This window comes from Tachyglossus aculeatus, chromosome 6, assembly GCF_015852505.1.
Source record: "Tachyglossus aculeatus isolate mTacAcu1 chromosome 6, mTacAcu1.pri, whole genome shotgun sequence".
Classification (NCBI taxonomy): domain Eukaryota; kingdom Metazoa; phylum Chordata; class Mammalia; order Monotremata; family Tachyglossidae; genus Tachyglossus; species Tachyglossus aculeatus.
The window spans coordinates 41,283,293-41,305,301 of record NC_052071.1 but is presented as its reverse complement, the minus strand read 5'-3'; the positions used below and the strand labels follow the sequence as shown (position 1 = coordinate 41,305,301).

The window sequence follows — 22,009 nt, the reverse complement described above, 5'->3', positions numbered from 1 at the left end:
AATTTTTTATAAGGCACCTTGAGCTCAGAGGAGGAAACCTAAAAGTACGATTCAGCTGATTCTTCCCCAAAAGCAAATCACCCTAGAGAGGAGTACAAGAATCAAAAGTGAAATAGGGGGAGCTTAATGGGCAAGTGTTTTCCTTGTGAGTAATGGCACAGCACCCTAGGATGGGCCCATATTAGGCCAATAATTAACTTCCAGGTCCCTGCTCTCCATCACCTCGCCCCCTCCTACCTCACCTCCCTTCTCTCCTTCTACTGCCCAGCCCGCACCCTCCGCTCCTCCACCACTAATCTCCTCACTGTACCTCGCTCTCGCCTGTCCCGCCATCGACCCCCGGCCCACGTCATCCCCCGGGCCTGGAATGCCCTCCCTCTGCCCATCCGCCAAGCTAGCTCTCTTCCTCCCTTCAAGGCCCTGCTGAGAGCTCACCTCCTCCAGGAGGCCTTCCCAGATTGAGCCCCTTCTTTCCTCTCCCCCTCGTCCCCCTCTCCATCCCCCCGCCTTACCGCCTTCCCCTCCCCACAGCACCTGTATATATGTATATATGGTTGTACATATTTATTACTCTGTTTATTTATTTATTTATTTATTTTACTTGTACATTTCTATCCTACTTATTTTATTTTGTTGGTATGTTTGGTTCTGTTCTCTGTCTCCCCCTTTTAGACTGTGAGCCCACTATCGGGTAGGGACTGTCTCTATGTGATGCCAATTTGTACTTCCCAAGCGCTTAGTACAGTGCTCTGCACATAGTAAGCGCTCAATAAATACGATTGATTGATTGATTGATTGCTGTCCAAATAGCCAGAGGGAATTCTTCACTAACCAAAGGGGAACTGCCCCACATCATATCACATGCTGTAACATCAAAGTAAACTGTTCATTAAACATTTGAGAAAAGTACCTGAATAATACAGGCCCAGAGCTTTAAAACTATTCAGAATGTTGGGAGGGCCTCCTAAGGTATTTGGACTCACCCCAATGCCGTCACAGCCTTAACAAACCTGGACGAGGGTCAAGGACCCGAGATGAGGAGGCGGTTGGCACGTGGGGCAAGAAGGAGGTCATTTTTTTATGGTATTCGTTAAATGCTATGTGCCAAGTACTGTACTAACCATTGGAGTAGATAGAAGCTAATCAGGTTAGACACGGTTCTTGTCCCACATAAGGTTTTCAGTCTTCATCCCCGTTTTCCAAGTGAGGTAACTGAGACCCAGAGAAATGAAGTGATTTGCCCAAGATCCCACAGAAGACAACTGGCAGAGCCAGGATTAGAATCCAGGTCCTCTGACTTCAAGCCCTTGCTCTCTCCACTATTTAGCTCTATTTGCTCCCTGCTTCATCCTCAGCCCCAGAGGCCAGGCCAGATATGGATCAATGTCAGGAGAAGTGGATCCAGTCTGAGGCTGCCCCAGATGGCCTGCTCTGGTGTGATGTGGCCTCTTGGGTCCATCCCAGCTCCACACCAAACCCTGGATCTTCAATATAGTAAGTACAAACCCTGGGAAAAGTCATCATCAACTGTATTTAATAAGCCCCTCCTTTCTCTCCCTTGCTTCAAAGCCTTATTGAAGGCACATCTCCTCCAAAGAGGCTTTCCCTGAATAATTACTCCTTTCCTCTTTTACCACTCCCTTCTATGTCACCCTGACTTGCTCCCTTTATTCATCCCCTCTCCCAACCCCAAGGGACTTATGTACATATCTGTAATTTATTTATTGATATTAATGCCTGTCTCCCCTTCTAAACTGTAAGCTCACTGTGGGTAGGGAGCATGTCTATCATTATATTGTACTGTCCCAAGCGCTTAGTACAGTGCTCTACACCCAGTAAGAACTCTGACTGACTGAATCCTGTTTCCGGAGCCTCCTGTTTAGTTGCTGGAAAACAAACAATCCAATCAGCTATCTGACCCTGAAACCCCAACACCTTTGATACTGCAGTGTTCATACCACCCTCAGACCACCAGATCCACCCCTTCTGGACATATTAGAGTACAACCTCCTCGAGAGCAGTGCTTTTATTTCTCTTGTATGTTTTCAAGCACCTAGTACAGTGCTCAGCACTACAGGAGCTCAGTAAATACTGCTGCTGCTGCCTCACCCCCAGAAGAACCCAGAATGGCATCAGCTAATGGGACAGGAAGTGGAGCTTGAGAGAGAACGATACTTGGTCTCACTGCTTTCTAGTCCATTTCTGGACTCCAAGTGCAAGGAATCTTAAGACATCTCTCTCCTGGCTTCAGTGAGTCCGGACATATCCAATTAATCGTATTTATTGAGTGCTTACTATGTGCAAAACACTGTACTACACTCGGGAGAGAACACTAAAACAGAGTTGGTAAACACATTCCCTGCCCATAACAAGCTTACAGTCTAGCAGAGGGTGGGGTGGGGGGTGCCAATATTAATATAAATGAATTAACAGATAGGTACATAAATGCTGGCCAAAATAAGGGTGCCAATCCTAGTCCATTGACTGTTATACTGTACTCTCCCAAGCGCTTAGTACAGTGCTCTGCACACAGTAAACATTCAATTTATGCAATTGAATGAACAATGCAGAAAGGCCAGAGTTTCTACTAGTATCAAAGACCTTCGTAAAGAGGATTCCACAAGCCTCCCTTGCCTCCTATTTCATTACTACAGAGCTGTCAAAAGAACAGTTGGAGCAATTTGATGAAATCAGTCAAGCTCAGGGCATAAAAATCCCATCCTCTGTCATGGTGGAGGTGAAAGAGAGCCATGGAATGGGACCCACTGAACCTAGAAATGGCCTAGAATGTGCTCTTGTTCCTATCTCTGGTCACGTATTGTGGCTTAATCGCACATCCTCTTCTGTTCTCTTTGGAGATGGGAAATAGCTGTTTTACACTAGTCTGTAAAATAGTGTCACTCAAGAAGGCAGGTCTGGCATTGCCCATCTTTCCCTTCCCCTGCCTCACTAACCTACAATCTTCTTACCATTTTTATCAAAAAGAAATAATGCCACTGCTGCATCAAATCAATGATCCATCCAGGTCAGTATTCGGTCCACACCACTGGCAATAAGAAGTTTAGAAGTACAGGGGAATGGAGGCCTTCCCTCATTTTTAGATGTGAGCCTACTGTGGGGTAGGGACTGTCTCTATATGTTGCCAAATTGTACTTCCCAAGCGCTTAGTACAGTGCTCTGCACACAGAAAGCGCTCAATAAATATGATTGATTGATTGATCATTCATCTAACAACCCGAACTTTTCCCACTTCATCTCTTGACTGTAAGGTCGTTGTGGGCAGGAAATGTGTCTGTTTATTGTTATATTGTACTCTCCTAAGCACTTGTGTGCTCTGCACACAGTAAGCACTCAAATACATCTGACTTATCTCTAACTTTTCCTTTAAAAATGCTTTATGAACTCCTCCGGCCTGAATTATCCTCTTGAATGTGCTGGTATTTTTGGTTCCCACAATTTCTTCTTGTGGTAGTGTTCATGATTAGACAGATTCTGTTCACCCCTTTATATGAAGGGTATGGACAGGGTAAACCCAGATGTGTTTGCCACCACGGGAGGAGAAAGTACCCACTCGAGCTGGAAGATAATAGGTTCAAGACAAACCACAAATCATGTTCTTACACTAAGCAGCCTTTGATGTCACTGTCTTAGACCAAAAGGGCTGAACGGGCCACTGGTATGCCTCAGTGTGGCACTTCTCATGTTATCATGACTGACATCCTGTTGGCCATTTGTGGCCAAAGCCATGGAAACAAATAAAGGTTTCTTAGCACTCACGGGTAAGGGATATGTCATTGACAGCATAATTCTGAAAGGGCTCAAAGTTTTCCCAAACCCCTATTCTGGAAGATTGGCTTTCACCTTCAGCACTGAGGGATTAGGAGGCTGACAAAAAAAAAAGCTACAATATAGATCTACTGGAGAGCCTGTTGGAGATGTGTAAAGCTCTTTGGAGGCATTAGCTCTACACTCCTTGAGCAAGTGTTTGACGGTTCTCATCTATCTCATCTACATCTTGTCCACGTCCTGCCTCTGGCCTGAAACACCCTCCCTCTTCATATCCCACAGACAATCACTCCTCTCACTTTCAAAGCTTTATTAAAGGCACACCGCCTCCAAGAGGCCTTCCCTAACTAATCCCTCTTTTCCTCTTCTCCTACTCCCTTCTGCATCACCCTTGCACTACGGATTTGCTCCCTTTATTCACCCCTCCCTCAGCCCCACAGCACTTATGTCCGTATCTGTAATTTATTTATTTATATTAATGTCTGTCTTCCCCTCTAGATGGTAAGTTTGTTGTGTTCACGGAACGTGTCACCAACTCTCTTATACTGTTATACTGAACTCTCCCAAGTGCTTAGTACAGTGCTCAGCACACAATAAGTGTTCAATGAATACAAGTGATTGATGGCTAAAAAAGCATGCCACACTAGAAAGGAGGATTCTTCCCTCAGACCACACAGTGGGGATCCAACAGACTGCCTCACATTGGGTACCCAGTTGGGTTTCCACAAAAACAGAAAACTAATTATAATTATGGCATTTATCAATTGTATAGATTAAGCGCTAACTTTATGCAGAGCACTGCACTAAGTGCTTGGAAGAGCACAATAGACAGAGTTGGAAGACATGTTCCCTGTCCACAAGGACCTTACAGTTTAGAATGTTTAGCATGTGCCAAGCACTGGGGGAGAGTCCTTGCCCCACACAGGGCTTACAGTTCAAGAGGGAGAACAGGCCCTTTATTCCCATTTTACAGATGAAGAAACTGAGGCACTCAGTGGTTAAGTGGCCTGCCCAAGATCCTGCCACCAGCAAGTGGTAGAACCTGAATTACGAACCCAGGTCTCCTGATTCACAGCCCCAGGGCCTTTCCACTAGGCCAGATTGCCCCAACCACGATGCTGCCCAGCGTCAGCACTCGGCCCTTGATGGAAGCATGGTCAGAGCACATTACAAAGGGCAATCTGGCGGCCAAATCCTCGCTGAGTTAGTCTTCTATTTGTGCTGCTGATCTGCTCCCTGAAGGCTTTCCTGGCTCTTAATGCTCAGAGAGAATACTGTTCTGTCATCTGTGTCTTATAAAAGGCCTCAAAAGCAGGCAGGTGAGGAGTGATTTTCCCCCTCAGACACTCAAGGGTGAACTCCTAGAGGGAGTGGTGAAGGGAGGTTCCTCTCCCTGCCTGGGGAATATATTTCCCTTGGTGCCAAGAGAACTGAGCTCATTACCTATGGAAGTTCCCTGTGGGCAGGGAACATGCCTCACAACTCTGTTGTATTGTAGCCTCCCGAGGACCTAGTAAAGTGCTCTGCACGTAGTAAGTGCTCAATCCATATCATTGATGATGGTGACACCCATTGTCACTTGGTGAGTCACTAGAACATAGCCTGTAGAACATAGCCTGGAATCCAGATTGGATCTTTCCTGAGACTACAAACTCTATGGTCTGCACCTCATGGGCTCTCACACAGTGGTGAGATCCTTAGAGTTTAGTGTGAAGACCACAAAATGCTAAGGAAATTGTATCTCCAACATTCCAATGAGCAGCTCACTCATATACTGTGTGGTTTCCAGTACCCACCCTTGCCCTTAGTCCCCAAAGAATCCCCAACTCCTCAAGTGAATCTCTCCGAAGATATCCGATATCCCATACTGTTCCCAGCTCTGCTTCTCTGCCCAGCCTCTAAGGAGGCTGCAGCTCCAACTGCATCTCTAGGAGCTTGAAGAATCAGTGACCACAAAGGAGTCTAATTCCCCCCTGCTTTCTGGTTAAGTTAGAGAAGATCCAGACAGGGGAGAGCAGATGCTGAAAGCAAATAAAGCTGAAGTCCTTTCTCTCCACTTGCCCTCCAGCCTAGAAAGGCCCATTTACTACAGAAAGCTATAGCAGAAAGTGAATGATGCTGGTTTGGATGGTGACAGCTTCCAGAGAAGCAGCATGGTGTAGCAGATAGACCATGGGCCTGGGAATCAGAAAGTCATGGGTTCTTACCTTGGCTCTGCCACTTGTCCTTTGTGTGACCTTGGGCAAGTCACTTTACTAATCTGTGCCTCAGATACTTCATCTATAAAATGGGTGTAGAGACTGAGCCCTCATGGGTCAGGGACTGTGTCCAACCTGATTTGCTTGCATCAACCCCAACACTTAGTACAGTGCATGGCACATAGTAAGTGCTTAACAAATAATCCAATTATTATCATTATTTTTAGCTCTGGGTAAGAATGCTAACAGAGAACCCACTTAATCACCAAACGGTCCTGGCTTCTGTTTGTTTGTTTACTCTTGAAAACTGAGTGTCTGTTGCTTCTGACTTAAAGACATGTTTGTTTTACCTGTTCATTCATTCATTCAATCGTATTTATTGAGCGCTCACTGTGTGCACAGCACTGTCCTAAGCACTTGGGAAGTACAAGTTGGCAACATATAGAGACGGCCCCTACCCAACAGCGGGCTCACAGTCTAGAAGGGGGAGACAGACAACAAAACAAAACATATTAACAAAATAAAATAAATAGAATAAATATGTACAAGTAAAATAGAGTAATATGTACAAACATATATACATATATACAGGTATTTATACCTGCATATATATATGCCTGTTTCTCATTTCATAGCTATGTAACTAACTACCCTAATTTACCTAGTATCATAGTTCTTCTGCAATTGTTTATCTTAGGTAGTTGGGTAACTCGGAATTCGCTAAGTATCATCAGAGAAAACTCTGGCACACAAGTAACCAATAGTCACCAGTGAACTCCAAGTCATCCAAACCCATATACCATACCTTCGTTTCAGTACCACTACCTATTACTCAATTTACTAAGGATTAAGTCAATGCTAATTAACCACACTTTCAGGCTTAATATTTTCAGTGCTAAGTGGACTGCTACTAGGTGGCTATTGCTTTAAATCCTTGGTGCAGAGGTGGGAGAGTTACCTCACTATTGCTAATACTGGCCAGGTTAATCTGGACCGGGTTTGATAATAATAATAATAATAATGGCATTTATTTAGTGCTTACTATGTACAAAGCACTGTTCTAGGCGCTGGGGAGGTTACAAGGTGATCAGGTTGTCCCACGGGGCACTCACAGTCTTAATCTCCATTTTACAGATAAGGTCACTGAGGCACAGAGAAGTGAAGTGACTTGCCCAAAGTCACACAGCTGACAAGCGGCAGAGCCGGGATTTGAACCCATGACCTCTGACTCCAAAGCCCGGGCTAAGCCTTCTCAGGGCATCCAGTTGGCTAATGCATTTTCTGGCACATCGGGGCCCTCTCCGGACATAAACAAGGCTTGCCCAAAGTCACTTCACTTCTCTGGGCTTCAGTTACCTCATCTGTAAAATGGGGATTAGGACTGTGAGCCCCCCATGGGGCAACCTGATGACTCTGTAACCTCCCCAGCGCTTAGAACAGTGCTTTGCACATAGTAAGCGCTCAATAAATGCCATAATCACCATCATCACTGTCCTAAGCGCTGGGGTGGATACAAGCTCATCAGGTTGGATAGAATCTCTGTCCCATATGAGGCTCACACTCAATCCCATTTTATAGATGAGGTAACTGAAGCCCAGAGAAGTTAAAGGACTTGCCGAAGGTCACACAGCAGACATGGAGCGGAGGCAGGATTAGAACCCAGATCCTTCTGGCTCCCAGGCCTGTGCTCTATCCATTAAGCGCTTCAAGCTTAATCAAGCGCTTAGTACAGTGCTCTGCACACAGTAAGCACTCAATAAATACGATTGAATTATGCCATTCTCCTCTCCTCCCCCACCACCACTCACCCTCTTCCCCTGACCCTGCACAGACGTGTGCGCACACGTGCGCGTACACACATGCGCACACACATACACACACACACGCACGCGCGCACGCATTTAGCCAGGACCCACCAAGACACAGACACAGTGACACCCTTTGGAATATTAGTGGCCCCCCAGGACAATTCCCACCAGGCTAACACCCAAGTTTAACGAGAACATCGTGAACACTAAGTGGAAGCAGTTCAGCACAGTCCATGTGTTCCCAAACCCTCTGAAAAAAATCCAGTTCTCTGAAAAATTGGCTTTATCTCATTTGTCCCTCATTTGATTTCTCCCTGCCTTTCATTTTCTCTCTCTAGACCCCCTTATATATCTAGTGTACATCTATCCACTTGTTTTGTGTTGTCTGACTCCCCCTTCTATACTGTGAGCCCACTGTTGGGTAGGGAACATCTCTATATGTTGCCGATTTGTACTTCCCAAGTGTTTGGCTCTGTGCCTCAGTTACCTCATCTATAAAATGGGGATTTAGACTGTGAGCCCCCTGTGGGACAACCGGATCACCTTGTAACCTCCCCAGCACTTAGAACAGTGCTTTGCACATAGTAAGCACTTTAAAAATGCCATCATTATTATTACTATTAGTAGTAGTAGTAGTACAGTGCTCTGCATACAGTAAGTACTCAATAAATACGATTGAATGAATGAATGAATAGTGTACCTGGGCTTTTAATCATGTGCTCTAACTTTACACTTCCCAACAGCCTGCCTTTAATTTCCCTCGGCCCTTACATTGGCAGAGGTGGAATAGGGGCATGCACGTTGGTAGGAGCTTAGAGGAATGTTACTGGAGGACCTCCTGGCCCTATCAGCCTGAAAATCATTTAACAATATACAAATGACTTGGCCATAATGCAGTCATAACTGCCAGACAAAATCAATTCCATCCCTACCACTGCTCAACGGAAAAATGATTACAGTGTCAGGCACTTATGTTCTTGCATATGATCATGATTATCACTATGCATTTATAGAGCGCTAGAGGTCTGTGGCCTCAAATGCAGTCTTTCCTCTCTCCCTCTTTCATGCTCTCTTCTCATCTTTCCTGCATCTCTCCAACCTCCTGCCACATCTCTCTTCCACCCATCCCCTCTCATCACTGACCACAATTCAGGAGACAAATGTGATGATTTTTTTTAACTCCATCTCTGAGGGGTTCCTTCTTCTCCTCCTCACCTGGCAATGGACCCTTCAACACTCCATGCCCTTTCTCCCATCCACCCTGTCCTCCCCCACCCCAAAACCCCTGCCTATCCTTTCATCTCTAACTTGTCTCATCTTTCTCTCTCCTCTCCCCACTTCATCACTGGCTTTGGCTTCCTCCTCTTCTCACTATTCCATCTTTTTTTATTCTCTTGGGGAATCTTTCCCCTTCTCTCACCACCTCGCCCTCCTTCTGTTTGGTTTCCATGTGTTGGAGTGAATGGATGTCTGTCTAGCTTTCCTCCCCAACACTCCTCTCATAGATTTTCTGAGGGCAATCACCATGGAGAACATGTGCTGTGGAGAAGCACTGTCAGGCTCTCAGCTGCTTGACCAAGGCGGGGAGGAAAAAAAGAACTCTAAAGGAGGATCCACTCAGCCAGGCACTCCCAGCTTTGCTCCTCCCTGGCCACATACTTGGATTTCAGGCCCTGGACACATACAAACTCACCCTCCTTCCCCCGATCCCCTCCTCTGCCATCGCCACCAAGGCAGTATCACAAGATGGGTGAGGGTGCTGACGTCCTCTGCAAACCCATGGAGATGATCTCTCCCTTCTGAAATGGCAGAGCTCACCAGAGGCCTCTTCACTTAAGGGTGGTTATTATTAATAATAATAATAATTATTATTATGATATTTGTTAAGCGCTTACTATATACCAAGCACTGGTCTAAGCACTGGGGTGGATACAAGGTCATCAGGTTGTCTCATGTGGGGTTCACAGTCTTAATCCCCATTTTCCAGATGAGGTAACTGAGGACCAGAGAAGTTAAGTGAACTGTTCAAGGGCACACATCGGATAAGTGGCAGAGCTGAGATTAGGACCCACGTTCTCTGACTTCCAAGCCAGTGCTCTTTCCACTACACAACAACCATGCTTTATTGGTTACTGCAACACGACTGGAGTCTTCCTCCAGGAATCGAGTTTGAATGAAACTTTCTTTCAGGCGAGGAAAGCATTTATTCTGTCACAGAGCCCATGTTTACACAAGGCAGTGCAGAACGTTCTTCATTTCAGTGTAAACAACTGAGACCCCTTCACTTTTGACCACATTTTATAAGACATTCCAACTTCAAAGTATTTTTTGTACAATTTAATTTCAAAATAAGAAGCATTTCCTAAGAACCCAATCCTTCCCTTTCTCGCCCATCAATCTTCTCCCCTTCCCTTCGCCAAAAAAACAAAAACCAAAAAACACTAGACTTCTGTTAACCAACTTTTGGTCTCCTCTGCTCCACCTCTCCTCAGCCCCACTGCCACTGGACCTTCCTCCTTCTCTGTTCTGCCCAGTTTAAAACTCATTTAATCAACCACACTTATTAAGCCCTTACTGTGTGCAAAGCACTGTACTTAGCACTTGAGAAAGCACAACCGATTTGGTAGATATGTTCCCTGCCCACAAGGATCTTACAGTCTCAATCCAAATATTGTGCATGAGGAACAGCTCATATTAATATAAATAAATGTCTGTCTCCCTCTCTCGAATGTAAACATGTCTACCAGCTGTTGAACTCTTCCAAACTCTTAGTACAGTGTCCTGCACAGAGTAAGTGCTCAATAAATACCAAAAATAGTGACTTGCCCAAGGTCACACAGCAGAGAAGTGGCAGAGCTGGGAGTAGAACCCATGACCTTCTGACTCGCAGGCCTGTGCTCTAGTCACTATGCCATGCTGCTTCTCACTACACCATGATGTTGTCTCGCTGTGTCAAAGAGCCAAGCAGAGAACAGAGAATCAACCATATTCATTGAGCGTTTACCGTATGCAGAGCACTGTAATAAGTGCTCGGGAGAGTACTATAACAGAGTTGGAGGACAAGTTTTCTGCCAGCAAGGAACTCACAGCCTACAAGAGGAACTCACAGGCTAGAGGAAGCATAGAAACAAACGAGTTCATTCAGTGGGTGGGTGGGTGTCTGAAAAATGCATGTCACAGGATGCTGTTTGGAGTCTTTTCAATTCTAAGAACTTTCAAAATAACACAGGGTCCTTTGGGTTTTGTGTCATGAAAGGTTACTGGATTCTGTTCATCAAACAGGTGTGCAAGACCTATCCTGGCCTAGCAAGTTGTTTCAGCAAAATGTACTAAGCAAACCGGTCTATCCAGTTGGAGTAGGGGGAAGGTTTCAGGCCAAAAGGAGTAACTGGAGAAGCCTGCTTCTTTCAACTGCACACCATGCGTGGCTACCAAGCATGCTCAAAATGGCCTGTTATGGTAGTGTCAATTCTTTACAGGGGCTGAGGGAAGGAGATGTGATTTTGAATAGCAACAGTCTGAAACAAGTCAGGGCAGAGAGGGGCAAGGAGAGAAGTAAGGACGCCCTTCCGGCTTTCATTAGGTATCTCAGAAATCCAGGCTCTCTTCCAGCCCCCTACCACCTTCCCCGTTCCCACATCCCCTCAATCATATTTACTGATCACTTACAGTGTGCAGAGCACTGCAGTAAGTGCTTGGGAGGGTATAATATAACAGAGTTTTTGATGGGTTTTTTTTAATGGTATCTGCTAAATGATATGTGCCAAGTACTGCTCTGAGCACAAGGGCAGATACAAGCTAAACGGGTTGGACACAGTCCCAATCCCACATGTAGCTCACAGTCTTAATCCCCATTTTCCAGGTGAGTTAACTGAGGTAAAGAGAAGTTAAATGATTTGCCCATGGTCAAATATGGTATAGTGGATAGAGCAGGGGCCTGGGAGTCAGAAGGTCATGGGTTCTAATCCGGACTCCATCTCTCGTCTTCTGTGTGACCGACAACTCACCTCACTTCTCTGGGCCTCAGTTACCTCATCAGTAAAATGGGGATTGAGACTGTGAGCCCCACGTGGGACAAGGAACTGTGTCCAACCCCATTTGCCTGTACCCATCCTGGTGCTTAGTGCAGTGCCTGGCACATAGTAACCACTTAAATACCATAATTATTATTATTATCATTACAGGTGATGGAGCAGGGATTAGAAGCCAGGTCCTTCTGACTCCCAGGCTTGTGCTTTATCCCCTCAGCCACATAATCTGTCCACAATGAGCTTACAGTCTAGAGGGGGAGACAGACATTAATATATATAAATTATGGACGTGAATGAAAGCGCTGTGGGGATGAGGGAGGGGTGAATTAAGGGCGCATATCTAAAAAGTCCTTCTGGTCATTGACCATGCAGACATTTAGACCTACTTGGCTAAACCTAAAGCTACTGACCTGGCCCAAACTGCTCTCTCCTCCAGACTGGGTCAACTATTGTACTCTCCCAAGCACTTCGTACAGGGCTCTGCAGAGAGGTGGTGCTCAAAAAATATACTTGATTGATGACTGCTTTACCTGTGGAGACAACTGTGTCTCAGGCAATGCTCTGCCTTTAACTTCCAACTTCTTTTGTCTTCAGGTGGAGCAGGAAAAAGACAACTTAAGGAAGGATACCTCATGCAGTTAAGGCTCGAAGAATACTCCTACATGAGCTCCAAGAGGCCTTCCCTAAGCCCTCATTTCCTTTTCTCCAACTCCCTTCTGCAACACCCAGATTTGCTCCCTTTATTCACTCCCCCTTCAGCCCCACAGCACTTATGTACATATCTGTAATTTATATTCATGTCTTTCTCCCTCTCTAGACTATAAGCACATTGTGGGCAGGGAATGTGTCTGTTACATTGTTATACTGTACTCTCCCAAGTGCTTAGTAGAGTGCTCGGCACACAGGAAGCACTCAAATACGATTGATTGATTGAAATCAGTCTTTTCCAATCATGTGACATTCCTTATGTCCTTCTCTGTTCCCAGCTGCTTGTAGTCAGAAAACTACCTCAGCCTGTACAAATTATGCTGTCACTTGCTATATTATTCCCGGTGACACAAAGAAGCTGTATAACGGAACTGGACCTTTCGTTCGTTTTCTTAATGTGAGAAGCATTACAGTTCTCCTTTAATCAACTAAACTGACCAGCTTGAACTACCTTTTAAGGACAGAGTGATCATATCGATACTGAGTTGTTGGACAGGGTAAGGATTAAATGTCATGAGTTGAGGAAGAAAAATGGGACTTATATGATGAAACATTTGCTTCAGAAAACAATGAAAATAACAGCTTTAAGAAGCCAAAAACCACAGTGGAACAGCCTGGTTATACATTAGAAGCAAGATCTGGGTGGGTGGAGGGGAGCACATTGTGGGCTGGGAAAGTGTCTGCCAACTCTGTTGTATTGGACTCTCCCAAGCACTTAGTACAGTGAGAAGCAGCATTGCCTAGTGGATAGAGCATGGGCTTGGGAGTCAGAAGGACCTGGGCTCTAATCCCAGCTCCATCACTCATCTTGTGTGTGATTTCAGGCAATTCACTTAACTTCTCTGGGCCTCAATTCCCTCATCTGTAAAATGGGGATTAAGATGGTGAACCCCATGGGGACTGTTGTCCAACACAATTTGCTTGTATTCCCCCCAGCACTTAGTGCAGTGCCTGGCACATAAGCAGCGCTTTAACAAATACCACTATCATGATTATTACATTGTAAGCTCCTATTAGGCTCCTTATATGTCTATTCCCAAACACCTAGTCCAATGCTAGGCACAAAGAAGATCCTCAATAAATTTCACTAAGGAATAAAAAAAAAAATACAGTTGTTTATGCCACACCCATAGTACCAACACTGAATGGGGCAATTTTTGAGAGGGACACAGGAAGAGGTGAATAGAGCCTGATTTCGGTTAAATAATAATGATGATATTTGGTGGCACAAATTCCAGTAAACCATCCAAGACAAAAAGCGGTAAGATTAAAAAAGGCCAGCATATCATTTCAGCAACAGAGGTCAACGATGACAGGGCATTGGGCTTCCTTCCAAATGGAAGGCCTATAAAGGTGGTAAGTAGCCTATCTTCTATATGGCTCTGAGACCTGGATAACCCACAAGCCATCACTTCCATAACCGCTGGGCATTTGGTATTCACCCCACCCTCAGCCCCACAGCATTTATGTATTTATATTAATGTCCATCTCCTCCTGTAGTCTGTAATCTTGTTGTGGGCAGTGAACATGTCTACCAACTGTGTTGAATTATTCCCTCAAAACACTTACTACAGTGCTCTCCCCACAGTAAGTACTTAATAAATACCACTGATTAAATGGCAGGGTAAAATTACCAACAATGAGTTCGATCTTGTCTATCTCACCTCGGACCTCTGGCCCACACCCTGCCTCTGGCCTGGAACGCCCTCCCTCCGCATATCCAACAGACAATTATTCTCACCCTCTTCCAAGCCTTATTGAAGGCACATCTCCTCCAAGAGGCCTTCCCTAAATTCTCTTTTCCTTTTCTTCAACTCTCTTCTGCATAAATCTGACTTGCTCCCTTTATTCAACCACCCCCACCCCACCCCCCAGGCCTACAACACTTATGTAAATATCTGTATTTTATTTATTTCTATTAATGTCTGTCTCCCCCTCTAGACTGTAATCTCATTGTGGGCAAGGAATGTGTTATATTGTACTCACCCAAGCGTTAGTACAGTGCTCTGCAAACAGTAAGTGATCAATAAATGTTTGGCTGATGGACTGTCACAATCATTCAAGCTAACGTAAGCCCCGTGTCTCAGTCTCATCTTTCAGGCAGCAAAATTCCCTGGGATTCCCTCCCTTTTCAAAGTGGACTGACCTCTGTCCTCCCCATCTTCAAAGCCCTTCTGAAATCACATCTCCTCCATGAGGCCTTCCATAATTGATTTCTCATCTCCCCACTAAGCACTTCAGTATTCACAATCCCCTTAGCACTTAAGAATATATATTTTATGCCCTATGACTTTCTTCTATCTTAGTGTCTGCTTCCCTTACCTCTAGATTGTCAATTACTTGAGGGCAGGGATCAGATCTGCTAATTCTCTTATAGCCTTCCAATTATTCATTCATTCAATCTTATTAAGCGCTTACTGTGTGCAGAGCACTGTACTAAGCGCTTGGGAAGTACAAGTTGGCCACATATAGAGATGGTCCCTACCCAACAACGGGCTCACAGTCTAGAAGGGGGAGACAGACAACAAAACAAAACATGTGGACAGGTGTCAAGTCATCAGAATAAATAGAAATAAAGCTAGATGCACATCATTAACAAAATAAATAGAATAGTAAATACATACAAGTAAAATAAAGAGTAATAAATCTGTACAAACATATATATAGGTGCTGTGGGGAGGGGAAGGAGGTAGGGTGGGAGGGAATGGGGAGGAGGAGAGGAAAAAGGGGGCTCAGTATGGGAAGGCCACCTGGAGGAGGTGAGCTCTCAGTAGGGCTTTGAAGGGAGGAAGAGACACAGTAGGTGCTTAATAAATATTACTGATGGATTGACTGCAGTAAGCACTATTAAGCCAACAGGTTGGCTGAGAGAGAAGTGTGAGAAGAATGGATGATGGCAGGTTATTGGTTGAATGACAAAAGGAACGGCAAAATCACCCTTTTTTAAGAAACACACTGAATCACGGCCTCAAATAATGTGATGGGAAACCCTTGCAGTAGACAGACCAGCCTGGCAGGAAGAAATCAGGAGAGGAATTGGTCTTGTTGAACTGAGGTTACACAAAGATCAGGATGCCAACAAGGAAGTCTCAGAGAGAGAGAGAGAAAATGAGCTTCTGCACACAGCCTACACTGCAATGTCTCTATGTGCATAAAATGTGGGTGCACTGTCAGTTGCAGCCACACCCTCACACATGAAAGGATTTCACCTTCACCAGCATCATCTTCAAAAATGAAGGACAGCTGGGTAGGTTTCAGTTTAGAGAGAGGGTATCATTATAGCTGCCATCTATGATGAAGCAGGCTGTAACTCCATAAAGCATTCTTATTTGGATAGAGACCTGTTGGGAAACACTTCTGGATTTACAAAAATGAGCCAGCTCTTTTTTTTTAATATGGTATTTCTTGAATGCTTACTATGTGCCAGGCACTGTACTAAGCACTGGGTTAGATACAAGCTAATCAGGTTAGACACAGTCCATGATGGGGCTCACAGTCTTAATCCCCATTTTACAGCTGAGGTGACACTGAGGCCCAAACACATGAAGTGACTTGCTCATGGTCACAAAGCAGACAAGTGGCGGAGCTGGAATTAGAACTCAGGTCCTTCTAATTTCTAGGCCCGCACTTCATCCATTAGACAATGCTGCTTCTCTCTCTTTCTCTCTCTCTCTCTCTCACTCACTATGTGGCTGGGGATGTTTTGTACTTTGGGAGTAACTACGAAGGTGATTTCCTTGTCCACCAAAAGAAGGCCAGTCTGCAAGAGTAACATGATTTCTGCAGCATCCTGAAGGCTTTAGCTGAATCCAGAAGACAGAAGACCACCCCCACCTCTAATTATCTAAGACTGGATTTGGAGACCAACTGATGACCTCAAAGGTTGAGGAGGAAAGGTTCTACCAACAGACTAGTCAGCAAGAGACAGAACTCTCTAGAAAAGCAAGAGATGATGTGGCTCCCACAATCAAGTCTGACTATCTTAAATCGATCCCAGTAAAGTACTTGGCACAGAATAAGGGCTCTAGACTGCAAGCTCCTTTTGGATAGAGCAATCGGCCACCTTTCAGTTTTGAGGGGGTGGGGGGAAAGGATTGTTACGTTTTTTGTTTTAAAATGGCATTTATTTATTAAGCACTTATGTGCCAGGAGTAGATGGAAGCTAATCCGGTTGGACACAGTCCATGCCCTACATGGGGTGCTCAATCTTAATCTCTATTTTACAGGTGAGGAAACTGAGGCATGGAGAAGTGCAGTGACTTGCCCAAGGTCACACAACAGAGAAGCAGTGGAGCCAGGATTAGAACCCAAGTCCTTCTGACTCCCAGGCCCATGTTCTATCCCCTAGGCCATGCTGCTTTAAGCACTCAATAAATACCACTGATTGATTGACACAGACCAGTTTCCCCAGAGATGAGATCCAAATGATAGAGTTGATGTTTAGAGCTGAATGCCGTGCTTTAAGAGTTACTTAACTCTGGAAAAGTTTGTTTAAACCACGCATGGATTTATCTAGCACCTTTCTTCTGAAAGGCTCCAAGTATCACAGCTGGCTTGGAGCAGCATGGCCTAGTGGAAAGAACACGAGCCTGGGAGTCAGAGGACCTGGGTTCTAATCCCAGCTCTGCCAACTGCTGTGTGACCTTGGGCAAATCACTTAACTTCTCTGTGCCTCAGTTCTCCTGTTCTCCCTCCTACATAGACTGTGAGCCCCATGAGGGACAGGGACTGTGTCCAACCTAATTACCCTGCATCTAACCCCAGCACTTAGAACAGTGTTTGATGCTTGGTAAGTGCTTAACAAATACCATAAAAAAAACAGCTGGGGAGACAGGAAGGAACAGGTGTTTTACCTGCATTTCCAAGGCCTCACAGCTAGTCAGTGGAGAAACTGGGATTAGGGATCCAAAAACCACCCAACCCTATTACTCTTACCACGAGACTATGGTTCCTCATTATGCCTGGATGAGCCAGACTGAAAAACGCGAAACCTGCTCTGGGCCCATGGCCAAATTGGCCCCACCTCGATACACCTTTCCCCACCTCCCCCAGCCTGGTCATCCCTGGAGCAGGCTTGCCTCCATCAGCCTAGGCCTCTTTGGGGGTGATGGAAGCACTATGTAGAAGACGATTTGGGGCTAAGCAATGGAAAAATGGTCTTGGGGCCTAAAACTGCTGACTCTGGCTTTATAGAAGCAGTGTGACCTAGTGGATAGACCACAGATCTGGGAGTCAGAAGTACCTGGATTCTAATCCTGGCTCTACCACTTGTCTGCCATGTGATGTTGGATAAGTCACTTCCCTTCCTCTGTGCCTCAGTTACCTCATCTGTACAATGGAGACTAAGACTGTGAGCCCCATGTGGGACAGGGGCTGTGTCCAACCCAATTTGCTTGAATCCACCCTAGTGGTTACTCTAGTGCCTGGCACTTAATAAGTGCTTAAATACCACTGTTATTATTTTTATAATTATTATTATTATTAGGGTAGTGTCCTGGGCAAGGAAGGCCCTCCAAGCTAGAGGATAGAGCATGGGTCTGGGAATCAAAGGTCATGGGTTCTAATCCCAGCTCCACCACTTGTCTGCTGTGTGGCCTTGGGCAAGTCATTTCAATTCCCTGTGCCTCAGTTACCTCATCTGTAAAATGAGGATTAAATTGTGAGCCCCATGTGGGACAGGGGCTGTATCCAACCCGATTTGGTTGAATCCACCCTAGCACTTAGTACAGTGCCTGGCACATAATAAGTGCTTAACAGATACCATAATTATTATTATTATTATTCTGGACTGCACAGGGCTCTTCCAGCATTACAATCACCCTTTCCCCAGCCCCCTAATCCTTCAAATGGCCTGAGACCCAGAGCTGGGATGGATCTGTTCCAGGGGTAGCTGTGGAAACCTGGGGACCCTCCAGCCCAGTAGGGGAGCACAGCCACGACCAACCCCAGCTGTGGTCTAAAGTCCTAAAGCCCATAGTTAGGGAAGGAGGTGGGCCAATAAGCCAAGAAACCTCAGGAGAGTCAGGGCTTCTAAGGACTGCCCCATCTCAATTAATCACATTTATTGAGCGCTTACTATGTGCAGAGCACTGTACTAAGCACTTGGGAGTGTACAATACAACAGAGTTCGTAAACACATTCCCACCTCACAACAAGCTCACAATCTACAGAGACAGACACTAAAATGACAAATAAATTATGGATATGGACATAAGGGCTGTGGAGCTGAGGGTGGAGTGAAGAAAAGGAGCAAATCAAGGCAACCTAGAAGGGAGTGGGGGAAAAGAGGAAAGGAGGGCTTAGTCAGGGAAGGCCTCTTAGAGGAGTATGCCTTCAACAAGGCTTCAAAGGTGGGTAGAGTGATTGTCTGTCGGATACAAAGAGGGAGGGTGTTCCAAACCAGAGGCAGGATGTGGGCGAGAGGTTGGCAGAGACAGACAAGATCAAGATACAGGGAGTAGGTTGGCATTACAGGAGAAAAGTGTGTGGGCTGGTTTGTAGGAGAGCAGTGAGCCCAGGCCAATCTCGTAGAAAGTGAGGTTCCCACCCACCTCTGCTTCCACAGGTTTAGTGGTGAGTGGGTCTTTCAATGCCAGGGATGGGGAGGCCCAGTGAATGCAGTGACCAAAAGGAGCCTTATAATAATTATGCTATTTGTTACGTTCATTCATTCATATTCATTGAGCACTTACTATGTGCCAAGCACCATATTAAGCGCTTGGGAGAGTACAGTACAACAATAAACAGACGCATTCCCTGCCTTCATTGAGCTTACAAACGTATGTACTGAGGGCTAGGGTAGATCCAGTACAATCAGATCAGACACTTTTCCTCTCACACACGGGGCTCATGGTCTTAAAGGGATGGAGGGAGAACAGGTATTTAATACCCATTTTACAGATGAAGAAACAGAGGCAGAGACAAGTGAAGTGACTTGCCCACGGTCACACGGCAGGCATGTGGCAGAGCCAGGATTAGAACCCAGATCCTGGTTCTTTCCAATAGGCTGCACTGCTATTAGATCAGGCTGGGGTTGAGGAGGTGAAGAGCAGAGATGGGGGTCAGTAATGGCATCAGCTGGGGGGAAGACAGCAGTAGGCAAGGACCTCACCCACTACATCTTCTTTACGACCTTGGGCCTATCCATATCGTCCAACACCCAACCCTAATACTCTTCCCCTCACCTCTCCGGAAATACCCAGTTCTACGGTAAGATTTTTGTTTTGCATGAAAACTGATCCCCCTTTAATTCTTCAACCACAATTGGCAAGACCAAGCCTGCCAGACAACTGAAACAGATAGAAATCATAATCTGCTTAATGTTAACACAGAAAGAAACTGAAACAATAACAATACCTTGCATTGTATATACGTGGCACCTTTTTCTGAGGTACTCACAAGCCTTACTAGACTCTGAACTCATCAATTCACCTCACAAACTCATGCTGTAGGTGGGAGGAGGTATTTATTCACAGGTTACAGACAAGGAGAAGCCAGACCCTCAAAGGTGAAGCGAACTGATTAAGACCACACTTAGGACCGGAGTAAGTAACCCTAATACTCAGTTTCACCTAAAATAAACAGTTACAAATGGAACTACTGAAACCTAATTCTCCACCCAGAATCTTCTCTGCTAGGCTGCTTAACCAAATAATAACTGTGGTATTTCTTAAGCATTTACTAAGTGCCAAGCACTGTGGCACAATCAGAGGATCTGGGTTCTAATCAGCGGAGTCAGAGGACCTGATTTTTAATCCCAGCTCTGACACCTGTCTTTTGTGTGACCTTGGGCAAGTCACATCACTTCTCTGGGCCTGCTACCCCATCTGTAAAATGGGGATTAAGACTGTGAGCCTCATGTGGGACATGGACTGTATCCAAACTGATTACCTTGTATTTACCCCAGTGATTAGGACAAATGTCTGGCACATAGTAAGGGCTTAAACAATATTAAAATAAATAAAACACAATCTCTGTTCCATGTAGCATTCAGTCTAAAGTGGAAGAGAATCGGTATTTAATCTTCATCTTAAAGATGAGGAATCAATCATCATTTATTTATTGCACGTTTATCATGTGCAGAGCACTGTACTTAGCGCTTGGGAGAGTACAACAGTGTTAGTAGACAAATTCCCTGCCCACAACAAGCTTACAGTCATGAGGCACAAAGAAGTTAAGTGGCAGAAACACAGCAGACATTTTGGGGAGCCAGGATTAGAATGCATATTGCCTGACTCCCAGGCCCATGCTCTTTCCACTAGGCCACGCTGCCTTCTCTCTACAACTGTAGGGGTGAGCTCTCCAGTCTAATTTTGGCACTCAGGAGACGAGGGGAGCATTTAAAATAGCCCTGCCCCTGATTCTCAGTGGCCCAACCCCCTACTCCACTCGAAAGCACTGCAGCTGTGGATGAAAATCCTGTGCTGACATTAGACCTTAACCATACAGTCATGAAAGCCCTAGACTGCAAGCTCATTATGGGCAGGGAACTTGTCCACTAATTCTATGGTGTTGTACTCTTGGGTGTACAGCGCTCTGCACTTAGCAAGTGCTCAATAAATACCACTGATCTATGAATTGATTGAAAAGAAGCATGCCAGGGCCTGCTGGGAGCACTGCCAGAAGCCATAGTTGAGCAGCAATTCTGCCCAACTCCCAGCACCATGTTGTGCCACTCAAAATAATAATAATTGCGGTATTTGTTAAGCCCTTACTATGTGCCAGGCACTTTACTAAGCGCTGGGGAATGGATACAAGCAATTCGGGTTGGACACAGTCCCTGTCCCACATGGGGCTCGCAGTCACAATTCCCATTTTACACATGAGGTAATTTAGGCCCAGAGAAGTGAAATGACTTGCACAAGGCCACACAGCAGACAAGTGGTGGAGCCGGGATCATAACCCATGACCTTCTGGCTCCCAGGCCCATGGTCTATCCACTATGCTGTGATGGTAATGATGCCATGGTTCCCAAAGGGATTCAGAGGTACAGTGAGTATTGAAGGGCTGCAACACAACACGACCCATAAACTAAGGACCCTGGTAAGAATGCCAGACTTGCCTGGGTGGCTTCACAGATACAATGGAGCTGTTTACTGAAATATTAATTTAAGAACAAGTGGCAACTATCTGGTTTTGATACAGGGCAAAACCATTCAAGACACTCAAGAAAACTAGAATCCAAAACGCATGTGACACCACAGGCGCTATGCTAGTATGATATGACAAAACCAGATGGACGCCATTTTGTAGAAACTGGTCCGAATTTACCGTGTTTCTCTAGGGTACACTGACCCAACCCAATTACTCCAGAGCCTTTATATCAGACAATCATATGTATTGAGCACTTACTGTGCACAGAGCACTGCACTGGGGAGAGTGCAATACAACAGACATATTCCCTGCCCACAACAAGCTTACAATCTACATGGAACTCAGAAGCAGGAGCTATGGTGAAGGGGATCTGGGCCCTCAAAAT

The 22,009-nt window shown here is 45.4% G+C and overlaps 1 protein-coding gene across 1 annotated transcript in view; it reads right to left on the bottom strand.

The window, feature by feature from the left end:
- MID2 (midline 2) overlaps positions 1 to 22,009 on the bottom strand; it is a 248,190-nt gene that overhangs the window by 188,628 nt on the left and 37,553 nt on the right. The window lies entirely within an intron of this gene.